Consider the following 16,814-nt stretch of genomic DNA (forward strand, 5'->3'; position numbering starts at 1 on the left):
CCTTGGTATTCAGCTCATTCTCTGGTTTAAAACAACCCTATCACTGAGGTAACTGGTAACTTCTTTCAGACACTTTTTTCCCCCCCAGGATTGTCACTCATGAGCAATTTGTCTTCTGCTGTCCTACTCAAAGGCTTTTTTTTTAAAGAACAATGCTGTTAGTTTACAAGTTTAATATCATTCTGCAGCAAAATGTGTAGGATTATCTGAGGCATTTAGTTTGCTTGTACTTGGATTTGGTGTACTGCCTGGATGAAACTTTCCCTTTGGTTTAAAAGCAATGTGCAGAGACAAGTGACAAACATTTCATTCCCAGACTTCCCCCACAATGTTTCACCCTCCTGACTTTCCTTGAAGATTTTCATTCCCTCCTGGGCTTTGGGTTCTTTGACTGTGGTTAACCTAACATTACCTTGACCAACTGACCATTGTTCAGTTAAGTGTCAGCAGACTACCAGAACGGTAGGAAATATTAGCCCAGTCTAGACCTGTCTTCAACACAAAAGCAAAATACTGCAGATGCTGAAAATCGGGAATAAAAACAGAAATTGCTGGGAAAAGCACTTCTGTGAACAGAAACAGAGTTAATATCTCAAATTGATGACCTTTCGTCACAGCTGAAACATTCATGTTTCCTGTTTAATTAGTTAGTTAGTTAATTCCTATTATTGCCTGACTTTCGCACATGTCCAGTGTTCAATAGGGGCTCACTGAGCACAGTGCCAGGTAGGAACGGGAACGCCTGTCGTTGTCTCCTCCACCTCTAGGGGAGCTAAAGTCAATTGGAACAAAAAAATACCTGGAAAAACTCAGCAGGTCTGACAGCATCTGCGGAGAGAGATACAGCTAAAGTTTCGAGTCCGAATGAGTCTTCATCAGAACTAAGGAAAAATAGAAAAGAGGTTAAATATAAACTGGTTTAAGGGGGGGGGGGTGCAGGTGGGACAAGAAGAGCTGGATAGAGGGCCAGTGATTGGTGGAGATTGCCAAAAGATGTCAGAGACAAAAGGACAAAGAGGTGTTGACGGTGGTGATATTAGCTAAGAAATGTGCTAATGGGGACATTAAGGGCAGAAAGCAAGACGAGCGAGGGACAGATAGCCCTAGTGGGGGTGGGGTGGGGGGGAAATCGAAATAGGCTAAAAGGTAGAGATAAAACAATGGATGGAAATACTTTTAAAAATAATGGAAATAGGTGGGCAAAGAAAAATATATATAAATTATTGGAAAAATAATTGTCCATCCTTGGCCTGCTGCAATGTTCCAATGAAGCTCAAAGCAAACTGGAGGAACAGCACCTCATCTTCCGACTAGGTACTTCAAAGCCTTCCGGACTGAATATTGAGTTCAACAACTTTAGATCATGACCTCCCTCCTCCTTCCCCACCCCCTTTCTGATCCTCCTTTTTCCAATAATTTATATATATTTTTCTTTTCCCACCTATTTCCATTATTTTTAAATGTATTTCCATCCATTGTTTTATCTCTACCTTTTAGCCTATTTCGATTTCTCCCCCCACCCCCCCCCCCACCCCCACTAGGGCTATCTGTACCCTGCTTGTCCTGCTTTCCAACCTTAATGTCCCCATTAGCACAATTCTTAGCTAATATCACCACCGTCAACACATCTTTGTCCTTTTGTCTATGACATCTTTTGGCAATCTCCTCCTATCACTGACCCTCTATCCAGCTCTACCTGTCCCACCCCCCTCTTAAACCAGCTTATATTTCACCTCTTTTCTATTTCTCCTTAGTTCTGATGAAGAGTCATTCGGACTCGAAACGTTAACTGTATCTCTCTCCGCAGATGCTGTCAGACCTGCTGAGTTTTTCCAGGTATTTTTGTTTTTGTTTTAGATTTCCAGCATCCGCAGTATTTTGCTTTTAACTTAAAGTCAGTTGGAGTTGAGGTTATTCATTCACACGATATGGGTGTCACTGGCAAGCCCAGGATTTATTGCCCATCTCTAATTGCCTTGAGAAGGTACTGGTGAATGACTACAGTCCATGAGGTGAAGGTACTCCCACTGCGCTGTTAGGTATGGAGTTCCAGCATTTTGACCCAGTGACAATGAAGGAATGGCGATATATTTCCAAGTCAGGACAGTGTGTGACTTGGAGGGGAAACCTGGAGGTAATGATATTCCCATGTGCCTGCTTCCCTTGTCTTTCTAGGTGGTAGGGATTACAGCTTTGGGCGATGCTGTCAAAGGAGCCTTAGCAAATTGCTGAGTTGAGAATAGAATAGATTGAAAGGATTTTTAACACTTTATTTTTCAAACATAACATTGAATAACACTGAGACTATTATAATTATTTATTTTATATATTTTTAATGAAAACCAATGATATATTTTGTGGCCTATGAAGGCATCGATTGTGCAATGCGTTTCAATCTAAATCCAACCCAGGTTAAGATTGAATTTTTCTGTTTCTGTTGAGGGTTAGGTAAACAGTATGCATTTGGAAAATTTTATATCAACTGCTAGTGGACTCACAACATAAAATGACCTCTATCGCAGCACTACGTTTATAGCCTCACTCAGATAAGTCACAGCGATGGCCTATTCAATAAATACAAAAACGTTGCAGAAGAGAATGGAAGGTGCTCTCTTAAGGACATTAGACACATTATTCTGGCAGAGTAGAGGGAGTCTTACTCCACATCCAACTGTCCTATACTTGATCTGGGATGTTCAGTGTTGACATTGAGTGGAAATGCAGTGTAGTTTTCCCCAGCATTGACATCCTTCACCTTGTTGGGTATAAAATGCATGCACCAAAGAAAAAGTTGGAAACCCACGTTGCAAAAAATAAGCACCATGAGAGAAATACTTGTTTCATTTAGTAACCAACATAGCGAAATGAAAGCAGGAATCCGGAGCAGACTATTGCTAAATCTGTGCATGAGCTTCCAGGTGTGGTCTATGTGACCTCCTCAATACCTAGTGAATCACATTTATAGATCCAGGTTTCACACTGGTGATGCAAAGGCCAACAAATATAAAATATAATGTCATAATCAATAACAGCTGAAATAAGTGCTGAAATGCTGCAAAAACTCAGCAGGTTAAACAATGTTTGTGGAGTGAGGGAGGTAAGGGTGACCTTGAAACAGAAATATTACTGAAAGGTTAATCTGGCTCCAGTATTTGCAATATTTTGCTTTTTGTTTTATTAATAGGGCAGGTTGATAAAGTGGCTTATGGGATCCTTAGCTTTATAAATAAAGGTATAGAATACAAAAGCGTGAACCTTATGATGAACCCTTAAAACACTGGTTCAGCCTCAGCTGGAGTCTGTGTCCAATTCTGGGCACCACACTTTAGGAAGGGTGTGAAGACTTCAGAAAGGATGCAAAAAAGATTTACGAGAATGGTTCCAGGGATGATGGACTTCAGTTATGAGAATAGATTGGAGAACTGGGACTGATCACCTGAGAGGGCTGAGAGGAAATTTGATAGAGGTGTTCAAAATCATGAGGGGTCTAGACAGAGTGGATAGGGAGAGCCTTTCCCCATTGGTGGACGAGGCTAAGAACTAAAGGGCACTGACTTAAAGTGATTGGCATGAAAGGAAAAACCTTTTATATGCAGCGAGTGGTTAGGCTGTGGAATGCATAGTCTGAAAGAACGGTGAAGGTAGATTCAATTATGAAAGTACAATGGAGTTGAGATAGCAACCAGATTGGCTGTGATCTCAAAGAGCTGAACGGCCTACTCCTGCTCCACAGCCCTATGTTCCCATGTTCGAAAGGGAATTGGATAAACCCTTAAAGGAAAAAAAATTGCAGGGCCATGGGGAATGGACGGAGAATGTGACTAACAGAGTTGCTCTAGTAGAATGCTTGATGGGCCAAATAGCCTCTTTTTGTGTTGTGACCATTCTATAATTCTATCCTATCATATCTAACACTTATTTGTTGAATGTGTTTTCAATATTTTTGGTACTTGTTTTCAAATCTTTAAGGCTGATCAGATATTACTGTTTAAACTCATTGTATAAGCGCAGATCCTTGTAAGAAATGAAAGGATAACCCATGAGATTATAAATAGTGATGAGAAACTCTTTTGACTTATCTTGCATTCTGCTAGAGGTGGGTTCTTCTTTCCGGACACCTTCACTAAAACTACCAGGACTCTAGGAGGCCTGAGAAGCACAAGACGACTGGGGACTGAGAGCAAGAGTCAGCATTAAAGACTAAAAACAAACCTTATGTGCCAGGATTTAAAAATACACAGACATTAAAACATTTCAAAAATACAGCAGAAATGTATAGGGAAGGGATGATGAAATACATCAGGATTCTTTATAACTGCTGTTTTAAATAGAATGATAATGGATGAGGCTACCTGATTAAATACTTCCCCCAAATGCCCAGCTTACATCATTTGCTGCAGCAGCATTCCCTTTTGTTTTCAAAACTCGTTCCCTTAAAACCAATTATAGCTGCAAATATGCCATGTGGAGTTAAAAGCGCCAGATGATGACCTCTACCTATTATAACAGCAAATGGAATATGCAGTTTAAACAATTCATAAAGAATATTAAAAAAAAGTCTTAAAACGAGAACTATGGCTATAATTGGTTTAAAGGAATGAGTTTTTGAAATGTTTTAATGTCTGTGTACTTTTAAATCCTGGCGCATAAGTTTTTGGCAAAATAACAAATGGTTTCCCATGTCATTATGTTTTCGGGATAGTTATTATAGCAAGTATATTTTGACGTTATGGATGTTATGTTCAAGGCAAAGCAACCCCGCTTGATTGGCAGCCCCTCCACAAACATTCACGCCCTCCACCACTGACACACAGTAGCAGCAGTGTGTGTACCATCTACAAGATGCACTGCAGGAACTCATCAAGGCTCTTTAGACAGCACCTTCCAAACCCATGGCTGCTACCATCCAGAAGGACAAGGGCGACAGACACATGGGAACATCACCACCTGGAAGTTCCACTCCAAGTCACTCGCCATCCTGACTTGGAAATATATCACCGTTCCTTCACTGTCGCTGGGTCAAAATCCTGGAACTCCCTCCCTAACAGCACCGTGGGTGTACCTACATCACAGGGACTGCAGCGGTTCAAGAAGGCAGCTCACCACCACCTTCTCAAGGGCAATTAAGGATGGGCAATAAATGCTGGCCCAACCAGCGACCCCCACATCCCGTGAATGAATTAAAACAAAATTTTGGATAATAACTAAATAATAGAGTGGCCAGAGTTTATATCTCAGCCGGTATTTTTTTGAACCGAAGTGAATTGTCCCCTTAACAAGGGCAATTAGGGATGGGCAATGAAATCTGGCCTAGCCAGCAACATCCAGCAATGTCCACATCCCATGAATGAATTTTTAAAATCTGTGACTTGTGTTAGCATTGTAGAATTAAATAGTTTTACTCTACAAGTTTGATTAACATGACCTGTTTCTATAAAGTTCTGAAATTTTAAGCTGAGTACAATATGTGGAAGGATGTAGCTCAGAGAGTTGCAACCTAGTATTAAGAGTTTGAAGTATATCAAGAGGAATTAGATGGAACAGGGAATAAGAGGGACAGCCATAGTCCTTTTTTTAGCACAGATTATCCCCACCTTTTCCTCCCCCTGTGATTGCATTTGTAACCCTGATGTTTCAGTAATTGATTGTGTGACAACTACAACGTGACAATTACATTTTTCCATTATAGCATCACAGTGTGAATTGCAGATAGAAGGGAAGGATATAACCTCAATGAATATAACCTTTCAAATCACGATAGAATTGTTCAGCCAATACTTCCAATTTCAAAGGCTGAAAGAAGGAGCTTCTAAGCTATATCTTCAGAAGTGAGAGTGTTCTCTGTAACCCCGTGGATTTGGGGTTTGGGGATTTTTTTCGTGAGGAAAGTCATAGATTTTAAAAATTCATTCTTGGGATGTGGGCATTGCTGGATGTTGCTGGCTAAGCCAGTGTTCATTGCCCATCCCTAATTGCCCTTGTTAAGGGGGCATTTCTTTTTTAAGGAGTCAACCACATTGCTGGGGCCTGGAGACACGTGTAGACCAGACCAGGTAAGGGTGGCAGATTTCCTTCCCTTAAGGGCATTAGTGAACCAGATGGGTTTTTACAACAATCGTTTCATGGTCATCATCAGACTTTTTTAATTCTAGGTTTTTATTGAATTCAAATTTCACCATCTGCCGTGGTGGGATTTGAACCCAGAGCATTACTCTGAGTCTCTGGAATGCCAGTCCAGCGACAATACCACTATGCCACCACCTCCTTTAAAAATGCATTCTTTCATGGGATGTGGCCCGCATTTGTTGCCCATCCCTAATTGCCCTTCAACTCAGAGGCTTGTCCAGCCATTTCAGAGGGCAGTTAAAACTCAACCATATTGCTGTGGGTCTGGAGTCATGTGTAGACCAGGTAAGGGTGGCAGATTTCCTTCCCTAAAGGGTATTAGTGAACCAGATGGGTTTTATGACAATTTCACAGTCGCCATTCATGAGACTATCTTTCAACTCCAGATTATATTATTTGAATTCAACTTCCACCAGCTGCTCTGGTGAGGTTTGAAACCAAGTCCCCAGAGAATTAGCCTGAGCCTCTGGGTTACTAACCCAGTGATGTTACCACTATACCACCATCTCCCCTCATGGCTGCTTGTCCATGTAAGAAAATGAGTTGGTATTGCAGGTGGGATGTTAAATTGAGGCACTGTCTACCCTCTTGGGTGGATGTACACATTCCCTGGTATTATTTTGAAAAAGAGGAGGGGAATTCTCCCCATGTCCTGGCCAATATTTATTCCTCAATTGACATCACTAAAACAGATTCTCTGGCTGTTATCACATTGCTTATTGCAGCATATCACTCTTCCTCCTCTTCCTCTTAGGCAGCCCCTCAGGATGGAGGGTGATTTGCCTCCACTCCAGTTTGATGGATTCTGAGATGGTTGAAAACTCCAAATGTACCATTTGCCGCAGGCGGAGAAGGTAATGCTTGGAGGGTCGGGTAACTGAGTTGTTTGGAGGTTTCTGTGCTCTCTCTCCAATGCCTCAACTTCGCCCCCTGCACCTTCTTGACAAAGTCCCTCGATGTGTTCAGTGCCCTCCCGGCTGAACTTTCTCCATTCTGGTCAGTCACAAGCCAGGGGCTCCCACGAGTCAGCGGGGATGTTTGACCTCTTCACGGATGCTTTGAGGACTTCCTTACCTCCCAGAGGGTAAATTCGCTGCTGCCTTACCTACAGTACAATAATAATGACACTTCAAAAGCACAGCATTGGCTGTAAAACACTTTGCGACATCTGGAGGATGTGAAAGGCGTTATATAAATGCAAGACTTTGGGCGGGATTTTCCACGCCCACCCACCACTGGGATCTTCTGGCCCCACTGCGGTCAGTTGGTCCCACCCGTGACAAGGCCGGAAAATCCTATGCTACAGTAAGAAACAAAAAGTCTCTGACAGATGCTTAATCCACAGGCCCCAAGAGAACCAGGCAGCATTTCTGCCACAAATATTAATACCATGAGCTAACAGTTTTAGCTTGTTCAGAAAACAGAATTAATCCCTTTTCGCATGTAGTGCTGTCAAAAAAAAAAATAAAACCATTTCACCAATTCTGATGTACAAATTATTAAAAGTTGTGGGTGTCTGGAAGCATTACTAAGGATGTAATCTCATGTTTGAATTAGAGAAATATATACAAAACTGAATCTGTCTGGGAGATGGTTACCCAGTTATCTGTGATCGCCTGTTCATTCTTTAAATTTTCTGCACTGAAATCATCCCACCTCCAACCTAAATTCCAAGGTGTGGGCTTCATGACAGGATCAATTCAAATGTAACACAGTGCAAACAGTCACCGATTCCCAGCTACATTACTTGCATATCACATCTCGCTCTATTCTGACCACCTCCTCCATTCTATTTTGTCTGCTATGTCTGTTGTTTTGCTGCTGTGTATACCCCGGCTGCTGTTTGATAGGAAACTGCACTAGGTTGACCTACCATCTGATGTGCACACGCATACATATGCACTTGAGTCAAAACATGTTTTCTGAAGAGTCATATTTGACTCTGTTTCTCTCTCCAAAGATGTTGCCTGACCTGCTGCGTTTTTCCAGCACTTTCTGTATTTATTTCACGTTTCCAGCATCTGCAGTGTTTTGCCTTTCTTTTAGATTTGAAAGCACGCTCGCCGCTAGAAACTGCAGTCATTTCACACTCAATTTACGAAATAGCAATTTAAAATTGCTCTTCTGCTAGATCTGCCCTGGCTTTATATTACAATGGAAGTGGAAGAACAGGAGGAAGAGAAGCAACTTTTGATGAATTGCCCATGGGACTCGCTCCTCTCCAGAACCCACAAAGCCCCATGAATGGAAAGGGCTTTGACTCCCTCAGAATTGAGGTGATCTGCAGCGAATGTCTGTATATCCTGCATGTGAACCGGGGTGGGGGGCTACCACCGTGTGTACATTGAACGCAGATTGATCATTGCACAGATTATCAGGGGGTGGGGGGAGGGGTGTGCACAGCGGAAGGATGGATTATTGGTGATGAGGATTACCCCTTGCTGCCATGACAGATGGCACCTTTTTACATTCCAGGGTCAAAGCAGAGGAGAAGTACAATCAGGTATGTGCATCCACAAGGCAGCTAGGTGAGAGGGCCATTAGGGTACATGAAGAGCTGCCTCAGAAGATTGGATAAGTCTGGGGCATCCTCCAATTGTTATAAATGTTGAACTTTACAAAACAATTATGTTCTAAAATGTCTCCTTTTAATTTAAGGTGATATAGAATGTTCTGGATAAGGGGCTGCTGTTCATACTAAACCTCACCCTGTATACAGGCTCATGTGATCCGGTTCTCACCAAATCGAAACCTATTGAAAATCAAGTGACAGTTTTCACACTTTGACACAGAGACCCATAGAGAGAGAAACAAAAGCAGCCACTGCTTTGAAGAGCGGGAGAAAGACTGTTTTTGTGTTAGCTAGCAAGTTGCATGCTGGTGAGAGCAGCTTTTCTCTCTGAAAAGAGGAGAACAGAACAGGCTGGATTTCTGGAGATTTAAGGAACAAGGAGTCGCCAAGGTGGGCTTTGTTGGTGAAAGTCAGTTCTAGAATGCTCAGGCTGAGTGGAAAAATTTTCAAAGGACATCAGAAGATTCGACCTGATGTCTCAGGAAGAAATGAGCCTGCTAGAAATCTGGGAGTAACTTGGGACTTAATCTTTTTATTGCTACACATCTGCCAGCAATGTGGGGCACAGAAAAGGGGATTGCCTTAATTAGTTAATGTGAAAGTTTGGTGTATTCATTGTCCATGAAGTAACGTTTGAACTAAGTTGATTTCAGCTTGTTTGTTACAGTAAAAGTCTTAAAACATGAAATCTTGTCCACTGATTATTTCCATCAGTTGGTGGGAAATGCATCTCTTTTAAAAAGTTAGTGGTCTCTTTGGGGATCATAACACAATACTCCCAGAAAGAGTAGGGAAGATAGTCAACTTCTGCTGTGCCCTGCACAATTTTGCCATAACAGAAGGTATGAAAATACCACATTATGGGAATCAGAAACAAGGGACATGGTGTGTCACAGGAGATATTGCTTTACGAAGGTAGGGGAATCTGTGTGCTTGTGGTGCAGCCTTTTCCAATGAACCCCCACCTCTGCAGAGGTCACAATGACAAGAAGGCTCTAGCCCAGCTCGCTTTAACTTCAGACAGCGTTTTCTTACAGAAATATTTCATAACCTAAGGAGCAAATTGTTATTAAATCTTACCATTGTTGTTTGAAAAAGTTGAATTATTCTTAGAAATTCCAAATTTGCTTAACCAGATGCTGAGAAACTTGTTTAAATTAGGAGGGTTTTTTTGTGCAATGTTAAGCACAGTTTTAGCGTTTGAACAACTATTTACAGGAAGCCACCTTTGATCAACAATAATAAACATTACAAACCTTTGGAAACCTGAGCTCAAACGTTGTAAATTTTGGAAATGTTGTACAATTGTTGCAACCTTTAAAAGACTTACATAAACATTTAACTCATGGAAATAAGCAATTTCTTCCAGCAACAACACATCAAAAATAACAAGAGTGACCATCAGGAAATTTCAGCCAGGTCAGTTCCCTTCACAACAAAGGAAGAGAAAGGGAGGACAATAGAAACATGAACTACATTCCCCTGACTCCCTCAAGGCACCCCACTTAGCCCCAGTGTCTAGGTGAACTTTTTAGACAGCTCCTCCCAAGTCCTGTGTCCTTGTAAACCTGGGATCAGAAAACTGGGCCATGGTGGAATGATGCCAGACTGATGAGTCTTGACCTTAGGGCTGGTGCATGCTGATGGCCATATGCTCCGGTCTCAGGGCTACTACTGCCTGTGCCCCAGCTGGGAGCTCCTGAGCTGCCTTGAGCATCTTGTCATGCACAAATGGCACCCTTCCTGTGTTGAGATATGGGAATTTCTGCTGATGCTGCCCAGATAGGTGTCAGCCAAAGGCCTCGGGACTACACCCCAACCCCCAATGACCTTCCACTGTGCTTTGGATATGCAGATCTCTGGTCCACAGGATTAACATCTGTTAACTTGATTAGCACAAAATTCACAAAATAGAACTCAAACTATGCACCTAATAGAACACCTAATCTGTTCTAGGAAATGAAGACCCATCATCACAATGACTTGGCCTTTTGTGTCCATGTACTGACCATTTCTATCTTTGTTGCAGTCTTTTTCTTCCCCAGCCGGTTTTGTTTACCTTGCTTGTCTCCTCGATCCGGTTGAGATGCCCTGATATTTACTTACTTATCTATATTCCTCCTGTTGGTAATAATAGGGGATTTTTCAACCCGCAGTGCTTTTCTCCACAATCTTTGGCAGTTTTGGGGACATGTGTTGAATGTTTGTCTGAAGAGAGGATTTTTTAAACACTGAGGAGTTGTTGCTATTTGTAAACATTATACTGTCTGCCTTCGGCAAGACATAAAGCCTAGCAATGTGAATTCAGTTATGCCAAACTAACCTTTTCTTAATTTATTCGTTCTTGGGTTGTGGGTGTCGCTGGCTAGACCAGCATTTATTGACCATCCCTAATTGCCCTTGCGAAAGTGGTGGTGAGCTGCCTTCTTAAACTGTTGCTGTCCATATGTTGCAGGTACACCCACAATGCTGAGAGGGAGGGAGTTCCAGGATTTTGACCCAGCAACAGTGAAGGAAAGGCTATATAGTTCCAAGTTAGGATGGTGTGTAGCTTGGATGAGAACTTGCAGGTGGTGGTGTTCCCATGCATCTGCTGCCCTTGTTCTACTAGGTGGCAGAGGTCACAGGTTGAGAAGGTGCTGCTGAAGGAGCCTTAGTGAGTTCCTGCAGTGCATCTTGGAGATGGTACACACTGCTGATACTGTGTGTCAGTGCATCTTGTAGCTGCTACTGTGCATCAGTGGCAGAGGGAGTGAATGTTTGTGGATGGGGTGCCAAACAAGCAGGCTGCTTTGTCCTAGATGGTGTCAAGCTTCTTGAGAGTTGCCGGAGGTGTACTCATCCAGGCAAGTGGAGAGTATTCTAACACGCTCCTGACTTGAGCCTTGTCGATGGTGGACAGGCTTTGGGGAGTCAGGAGGTGAGTTATTTGCCGCAGACTGCCCAGCCTCTGACCTGCTCTTCTCGCCGTAGTGTATATATGGCTGGTCCAGTTTAGTTTCTGGTCAATGGTAAACTCCAGGATGTTTATGTCTCTGAACTCAAGTGTACAAAGACATAAACTAAAGATTACTATACCAGTTCTGTTGAACAATTGATGTCACTGGAGCCCTTCTACAGCCAAAGGACACCAATGGTAACTTTAAGTAATTCAGGGCTAGTATTAAGGATTCCAAGGATTCTTGTTCTGATGAAGAGTCATATTGGACTTGAATCGTTAACTCTGTTTCTCTCTCCAAAGATGCTGCCAGACCAGCTGAGTTTTTCCAGCATTTCCTGTTTTTATTTCAGATTTCCAGCATCTGCAGTATTTTGCTTTTAATCTAGTGTTAAGGATGTCACTCTCACACCCACTCATTGACAATGCTGCAATGCATTGGCACCATTTTGAAGAATAGCAGGGGAGTTATCCTCGTGTCCCGGCCAATATCAATTCCTAAATCAACAACACAAAAAGACATGATCTGGTCATTATCACGTTGCTGTTTTGTGTGCAAAGTGGTTGTCACATTTCCACATTAGAACAGTGACTACACTTCAAAAGCGTAAAGTGCTGTGTGCTACAGAAACACAAGTATTTATTTTTTATTTATTTTGAAAGGTTCGCAGTTTTCTCTCCGTCATTTTAATTGTAGTGCCAAGCAATGTTGTGATGTGGACACTAAGGAATATTAAGGAAGAAACGCCAGCCATGCTCTCACATCTTGTCGTTGTGTTAGACCAGAGAAGGAAGAAGAGAAAAACTTAAATGTTGAAAATCTGAGGTACAAATACCACTTTCCCTCTGGTATCTCAGCCAAGTGTCCACTCTTTTATGAACGTAGACAGTGAGTGAGTTTATGAACCTAGACCAACTGTTGCCACCTGACATCATTGTACATGTGCTTCCAGCAAAAACCTCAGCACGGATTTACTCTAATTTACAACAATGTTAAGCACTATTCAGTTAGCATCGCTCGCCACCCAATGGCAGTTTTAGGAAATGAAAAATTTCAAAGTGCTACCTCATAACTGTCCTATAAATTTCTTCCAAAATTCTAAAATCCTTCATCAAAACACCTCTTACGTATAAGCCTAGCTTATGCAACTTCTCATAACCTAACCTTTGGAGATCTTGTAACATTCAGGTGAATCTGCACTGTATTCCCTTCTAAGGTGCTGTGGCCAGAACAGTCCATAACAGTCTAGGTGTGATCTATCCAGTGCTTTGTATGCATAGCTATAGCAAAACTTCCTCCCTTTTGTATTCCAGCCCTCAGTTTATAAAGGCTCACATTTCATTAGCCTTTCTGATTATTTTAATTATTTGTGTACATGGACCTGAAAAACCTCTTTGAATTTCCATGGTTCAAACATTTTATAATTTATAAAACTATTTTTATTTTTGGTCTAGAGTGAATGAACTCATACTTAGCTGCATTAAAATCCATATGCCACAGTTTTGCTATTCAATTAATCTACCAATTTCTCAAATGTTATGCTCCTGCCTATACTACCTGCTGTGCCACTGATCTTTGTGTCATCAGTAACCTTGGATAAATGGCTCTCAATTGCTTTATCTAATTCATTAATAAACATGGTGAACCATTAGATGTCACAGCACAGATCCTTGTGGGACACCACTAGTCACTTCATCCAAATTCAAGTACACACCCTAATCTCTGTCTTCTGCATCTAATCAATCTCTTAGCAAAGTCAATAATTTGCCTTGAATTTGATGAACTTTAGGTGTAACCAACTGTCTTGTAAGTGGAAGTTTATTGAATGTCTTCTGAAAATCCACATAAACTATATCCATAAAGATTTTTATGCGAGCGTCAACTCACAGACACTTCCTCCTACCTCCCCCTGGACCATGACCCCACCACTGAACATCAAGCCATTGTTTCCAGGACTGTCACTGACCTCATCTCCTCTGGAGATCTTCTGTCCACAGCTTCCAACCTCATAGTTTCCCAACCTCGGACGGCCCGCTTCTACCTCCTACCTAAAATCCACAAACAGGACTGTCCCGGCAGATCGATCATGTCAGCTCGTTCCTGCCCCACGGAACTCATTTCTTGCTATCTTGACTCCATTCGCTCTCCCCTTGTCCAGTCTTCCCACCTACATCCGTGATTCCTCTGACACCCTACATCATATCAACAATTTCCAGTTCCCTGGCCCCCAACCGCTTCCTCTTCACCATGGACGTCCAATCCCTCTACACCTCCATCCTCTACTGGGATGGTCTGATGGTTCTCTGCTTCTTCCTCGAACAGAGGCCCGAACAATCCCCATCCACCACTACTCTCCTCCGTCTGGCTGAACTTGTTCTCACACTGAACAATTTCTCCTTAAACTCCTCTCACTTCCTCCAAATAAAAGATGTGGCTATGGGTACCCGCATGGGCCTCAGCTATGCCTGTCTCTTTATGGGGTATGTGGAACATTCCTTGTTCTAGTCCTACTCCTGCCCCCTCCCACAACTTTTTCTCCGGTACATCGATGATTACTTCGGTGCTGCTTCATGTTCTCGTCTGGACCTGGAAAAATTTATTAATTTTGCTTCCAATTTCCACCCCTCCATCATTTTCACGTGGTCCATCTCTGACACTTCCCTTCCCTTCCTTGGCCTCTCTGTCTCAATTTCTGGTGATAGACTGTCCACCAATATCCATTACAAGCCTACCGACTCCCACAGCTACCTCGACAATAGCTCCTCACACCCCGCTTCCTGTAAGGACTCCATCCCATTCTCTCAGTTCCTTCGCCTCCGTCGCATCTGTTCTGATGATGCCACTTTCAAAAACAGTTCCTCTGACATGTCCTCCTTCTTCCTTAACCAAAATTTTCCACCCACAGTGGTTGACAGGGCCCTCAACCATGTCCGGCCCATCTCCCGTGCATCCGCCCTCACACATTCCTCTCCCTCCCAGAAACATGATAGGGTCCCCCCTGTCCTCACTTATCACTCCACCAGCCTCCGCATTCAAAAGATCATCCTCCGCCATTTCCGCCAACTCCAGCATGATGTCACCACCAAACATATCTTCCCTTCACCCGCCCCCCCCCCCGGCCCCCGGTCGGCATTCCATAGGGATCGTTCCCTCTGGGACACCCTGGTCCACTCCTCCATCACCCCCTATACCTCAACACTCTCCCACGGCACCTTCCCATGCAACTGCAGAAGGTGCAAACCTGCCCCTTTACTTCCCTTCTCCTCACCATCCAAGGGCCCAAACACTCCTTTCAAGTGAAGCAGCATTTCACTTGCACTTCCCTCAATTTAGTCTACTGCATTCGTTGCCCCCAATGTAGTTTCCTCTACATTGGAGAGACCATACGCAGACTGGGTGACCGCTTTGCAGAACGCCTTCAGTCTGTCCGCAAGCATTACCCAGACCTCCCTGTCACTTGCCATTTCAACACTCCACCCTGCTCTCGTGCCCACATGTTCGTCCTTGGCTTGCTGCATTGTTCCAGTGAAGCTCAACGCAAACTGGAGGAACAGCACCTCATCTTCTGACTAGGCACTTTACAGCCTTCCGGACTGAGTTCAACAATTTTAGATCATGAACTCTCTCATCCATCCCTACCCCCCTTTCCGATTCCCCCCCTTTTTTTCCAATAATTTATATAGATTTTTCTTTTCCCACCTATTTCCATTATTTTTAAATGTATTTCCATCCATTGTTTTATCTCTACCTTTTAGCCTTTTTCAATTCCTTCACCCCACCCCCACTAGGGCTATCTGTACCTTGCTTGTCCTGCTTTCTACCCTTAATTAGCACATTCCTTAGATAATATCACCACCTTCAACACCTCTTTGTCTTTTTGTCTGTGACATCTTTTGGTTATCTCCACCTATCACTGGCCCTCTATCCAGCTTTACCTGTCCCACACCCACCCCCCCCTTAAACCAGCTTATATTTCACATCTTTTCTATTTTTACTTAGTTCTATTGAAGGGTCATTCGGACTCGAAACGTTAACTGTGTTCCTCTCCGCCGATGCTGCCAGACCTGCTGAGTTTTTCCAGGTATTTTGGTTTTTGTTTTGGATTTCCAGCATCCACAGTTTTTTGCTTTTATCCATAAAGATTTTCCTACCTGTTACATTAGTTATTTCCTCAAAAATTCAGTTAGTTGTTAGACATGATTTACCCTTTTCCAATCCATGTTGGTGGTCTCTAATCAGCTCAAACTTCTCTCAGTGCTCAGTCACTCTGGCCTTAATTATGGAGATTACAATAACTCACCCACAATAAGTGTTACACTAGAAGCATCTGCAGTTTCCTTACCTACTGCCTTTGAAACCCTGGATGGAAACTATCAGGTCCTGGGGATTTGTCAGTCTTCAGTGTCGTTATTTTATCAATGCTGCTTTTTTACTTTAGTGAAGTTAACTTTAGTGAATTCAAGTTGATTCCAGTTTATTAGTTTCCCTGGGATGTCCGGTATATTATCTTCTTCCTCTACTAAGATGATTGACACAAATAATTAGTTGCCAAGACTCCCATTACCTTATTTTCATTTACAAAATCACCTGCATCTGTTTTTAAAGGGAGCTGAACTATCATTTTTTCTAATATCATTGTTAAAAACTTCCTTTTGAGTTAATTTTTATATCCCTTTGCATTCCTTTATGCAGCTCTTACTATCTTTCTTGCCTTCCTTTGTAGTTCTACATATCTATCCCAGTCCCTTGGATTTACACTATTTACATTTTTGTCTGCTCTTTCCTATAGTTTTATGTTATCTCTTGACTGTTTTGTTGACCAAGACTGCTTATTTTGCTATGAACTCTTGTCCCTTACTGATATATATGGGTCCCATATTAAGCTAACTTCTTTTTCAAACTCTTCCACTGTTCAACTATAATTTTGCCCGATAGCAGTTCTGACCAATTTGCTGTTGTCAGGCTTTGCCTCATTCTGTTGCAGTTAACCTTACTAGAATTATTCTTGCCACAGTTATTTAGGGCTGGTAATTCATGTTGTAACGGCCCTGTTAATTGATTTGTGGCTCTTTTTTCATTCATGGGATGTGGGTGTCGTTTGCTGGGCCAGCATTTATTGCCCATCCCTAGTTGCCCTTGAGAAGGTTGTGGTGAGCTGTCTTCTTGAACCATTGCAG

Source organism: Carcharodon carcharias, chromosome 22 (genome assembly GCF_017639515.1).
Source record: "Carcharodon carcharias isolate sCarCar2 chromosome 22, sCarCar2.pri, whole genome shotgun sequence".
Taxonomy (NCBI): Eukaryota; Metazoa; Chordata; class Chondrichthyes; order Lamniformes; family Lamnidae; genus Carcharodon; species Carcharodon carcharias.